Raw genomic sequence first — 4465 nt, 5'->3', positions numbered from 1 at the left:
ATTCACAAATTTTGGAGAACAAATTCCATGAAGAAGATTACATACATGATTTGCCACACTACTAAAAATTAAGGTTTTTGCGACCGCCACAAACGGTCGTAAAAATAGCAAAAACGGTCGCAAAAAACTAATTGCGACCGTCAACGGTCGTAAAGCGGTGGTCGTTATTCCCTTAGTCGCAAAAAAACAATATTACGACTGGTTGACGGTCGCAATTTTATTGCGACCGCCTCCTTTATTTTCAACGACCGGTGCCAAAACGGTCGCAAATAAAATTAATTCCGACATTTATTTAAGCGGTCGCAAAAATTCCCATTTGCGACGGCTTTAGGCGGTCGCTAAAAGTTTTCAGGAAAATATATATAAAAAAAAACCCAGAAACCCAGCAGCAGCCTAAACCCCTGTACCCACCGAAACCCATCATGCATACATTTACACCCTCCACCACCACAACCGACCTACAATAAACCACCTCTACCCACCACCACCACCAACCTCCCACCCTAAACCACTTCTACTTACCGCCAACCTCAACCCAAAAAATTCATAAAATAAAACCCACAAAATTAACAAATAAAAACCCACAAAAAATAAAACCCTTAAAAGTAAATTCACAAAATTACCCACTAAAACAAACCACAAAAATCAAACCCAAAATTAACAAAAAAAAGAAAAAAAAACCTAAAATGAACAAAAATCAAGCAAAAAAAAAATCATTCAAACAGAAAATCAAACCAAATTCGAAGAAAAATCAAACAAAAATTTAAACACGATAACATACCTTAAAGGCTTAAACCCCTAATTGACTTCAAATTCAACCTCAAATTTGGTTTAGTAAGGCCAAATTCGACCATGCAAAGTCTAGATCTAGACTTTCCATGGTCGAATATGACCTTAAAAACTTTTTACTTGTTTGGTCATGAGCTTGTGACGGCGAAGATCACGGCGGTGGGCTCGTGCTTGTGACGGTGACGGAATTTCCAAAGCTTCTTCGTGCGAACACCCAAAACCGTTTGGTTACAAAAAATCAATGAAAAAGAAATTGAATGAAGAAGAAAAAGAGAACAAAAATGGAGGAAATGGTGCTGCAATAACGGAAAGAGAATAAGGAGAAAGAAAGGAAAAGGAAAGAAAAGGAGATGGAGGGGGCATGTGAGAAAGGAAAGGAAGAAAGGGGAGATGGAGGGGAAAGAGGAGAGAGAATGGAAAGAGAAGGGCATGGAGAGGAAAGAGAAAGAGATAAGCTGCATGTAAAGAAGATAGGGTTTGGGAACATGAGGCATTTTATTTATACCCTGCTTTTTTTTTTAAAAAAAAAAACCCTTTTGCGACTGTCAGATAAATGGTCGCAATAGGATTATTTTTACATCTTTGCGACCGTTTAAAAGCCAAAAAGGTCGCAAAACAGTCGCAAATTTACAACCGCCTTTAAAACGATTGTAATATTGCGACCTTTTCAAAAACGTTCGCATATTTCATATTTTGCGACCGTTTTCTTGATGGTCGTAGAAAAACGGTCGTAATTTAGCCGAATTTTAGTAGTGCCACTTCATCACCAACAATATGCCAGAATTTGTGGAAGAAATTGGCATGAATACCGTCTAGTGTAAAGGCTTTATTTGAGGGATGCATGGCTGAGACGGCCTCATAATTTTCGTGCTTTGTATATGGGCGGAGTAGAAAGGCATTATCATTCGACGAGAGGGAGGAGGAGAAGAGATCTTGATAAAATTCTTGAAAAATTCCTTCAAAATCGTTGTAAGGAGGATGTGCCCATCGTAGGGGATCCTTCTCCTTAAATGCCAATGGCCCTTTAAAAGCCTAGGACTTTACACTTGTTAGGGTGTATTAGGATTTGAATTCCCGACTGTTTGGGGGACCTTGAATTAGAATTGATCCTTTCATTACGCTTTTTTGTAAGAAACAAGTAGGAGTCGCCAATAAATTTTAGGAAAACTCATAAACCTCGTTCATGCCTTTCTCCCAAGTAGAGTTCAAGGGATATTTAACACAAATCGTAAGTTTACCCATGCCCAAATTGGTCTACGTGTACCAGAAATGAGTTTGGGAGCGAGGGTACAAAAATAACGTTCTCTTTAGGGGGGAATCGCTATCCTAGTCCTAGTGCGGGCTCTACTAACTCTTCCTTTTTCACAATTTCATCACCAAACAATATATGCAACGTGATACCTAAAAACAAATTTAGTTGATTTTATTTACACGCGTCAATCATGTAGGAATTACATTGCAAAGGTCGTTATTCTCATTTAATCAATATTCGTGAAAGGAACGATAAATAAACAAGATTCACCTTGACTTAGGTGATCAATCAACAATAAATTATTCAATTCTATTCTTTATTTAACACAAAACTATGTGGAATTAATTAATTAAAAGTTCATTTAAAGTGATCAAACAACACTAATTAATTGGTTAAAAGTTATTTAAACAAGAAAAGTAAAGGTGATTGATCTATGTGCTCGGGAATTACTACTTCTCCTTGCTAGATCTTCGTTTAGAACACTTATGGACTCCTTCTTGTTCGGGAACCTCCACCGTAGTAACAAGTATTGAGGGGGTGAGTGTTTAGGACAATAGGGTTAAGAGTACACTAGTTCACAAAGTTTCTGCCAGAGTTTTGGGTTAATTTCTGTCTGTTTAAGCCTCGTATTAAGCCTCTATTTATAGGGAATGGATGCATTTAGGTTTTCTAATGTTCTGCCGCAGCAGGTGTCGCGCGCATCTAAATGGGTTGCGCGCGACAGCCCAGCACAAGTGAGTTAGATGCGCTGCTCAGGGCAGCACAACTGGATGTCTTGCGCACGGTATTATGGTAAGATTCGATTTTATATTTTTATGAAATTCTGAATCTTCCGCAAGCACATCACTAGACATTGCTATGGGTGTCACGCGCAACTTTGTAAGTTGCGCGCGCCAGACCAGCGCGACTCATTGAGATGAGCGCGGATTTTTCTGCTGCAACTTTAATTTTTAACCTAGGCGCCTCTAAATCCGTCAAAATTAGGTTTTAACATCGGGATTAAGCCTAATTATGATTGGGCTTAGTTAATTTGGGCTTTAATTCATTTCATTTTGGGTTAAGCTAGATGTTTTGCATTTTTGTGGCTCAATTAGTTGTCAATAAGCATCCTTCACGTTAATCCAACACAAAGATGTTTTATTTATCGTCATACGACTTCCTGTCGGGACAGGAGGCTAAAAGTAGATGTCTACAATTAGCCCCCACTTTGATCGAGTCTAGAATAAACGAGGATCAAAGTAGCCAAGGAAATAAAGTCAGACTCATTCTACGAAGTTCCTTAAGAATAGAGAATCTTTCAGTAATGTTAAGGATGTCAAAACGATCCTTGATTTGCTAAGTGTTTGAGACAAGTAGCTATTAAGGCTAGAAAAAGTATTTTCTAGTCTTAACGCGCTAAAGAATCTAGATTAATCCTTTGCAATTGTAGAACGCTTTTACAAGTAAAGGCTGTCCTAGGTGATGTCATGTCATGAGAAGATATCGATTTAAAAAGATTAAAGAGGATGATATCCTCTCAATTATGGCATCGTTGATCTAAAGTCCCTCGATATGTCATTGAAACTTTAGTCTTTGATTTTAACAAGTTAAAAGATGATAAAAGAAGAGGTGTTTCGGCATTTGTAGCCTAACACGTGAATAAAGTTCTTGACACTCGCTTGCCAATACGCAATATTCAAGGTCCACAAGATAGAAATATATGTCTCAGGACTGGAGGCATATATCCAAATCCAGTGAGAGAGAAGAAAATCAGCAACTCTCTCAGCAGTTTTGTCCACAAGATGAGAACACGTGTCTCAGAACCAGGGGCATGTGTCTAAACAGATGCGACTTCGCATGTCGCTCTTTATACAGGGGGTAGACGGACACCCTAAATGTTTGGTAAGCCAGTAAGCTCACTAACTACTGTATTTTCTTCCAATCGAGAAGTCTTTGTTCTCGAATGGTTTGGCGCGCTAGTCGACTAGTTTAGCTAACGCCTACAGAAAGAAAGAAACACAGAAAATTCTACTGTTTTAGTTACGGGAGGTAGATCACGTTGCTGGGAAGAGGTGAAATTTTACGCAACACCTACGCCATACAATTTTACGCTGTACGGTATGCCATCATTTTTGCTGTGGACGCCATAAAGAAAGAAAAGAACGTGACATTTCTAAAGTCAGTACAGTAAAATGACAAACCTATCTATGGGAGCTTTTACGTAAAGCACCACTATGGAACATTTTAAGACAGGCTTACGAAAAACGTCCAAAACGTATGCTTAGGGTAGGCATAAAGCACGGTGTGCATGTAGTATGATGCAAAAAACTATCAAAGAAGAAAAAAAACTACAAGATGCAAAGTAATTAAAAGATTTCAATAATTTGCGCATCATTACGTCTAATAACGAGCGAAAAAAAAGCTAGAAATAAATCAAACGGATCG

This window comes from Chenopodium album, chromosome 12 (assembly GCF_948465745.1).
Source record: "Chenopodium album chromosome 12, dcCheAlbu1.1, whole genome shotgun sequence".
In the NCBI taxonomy this organism is placed as follows: domain Eukaryota; kingdom Viridiplantae; phylum Streptophyta; class Magnoliopsida; order Caryophyllales; family Amaranthaceae; genus Chenopodium; species Chenopodium album.
Note: the sequence above shows the minus strand (reverse complement) of the source record.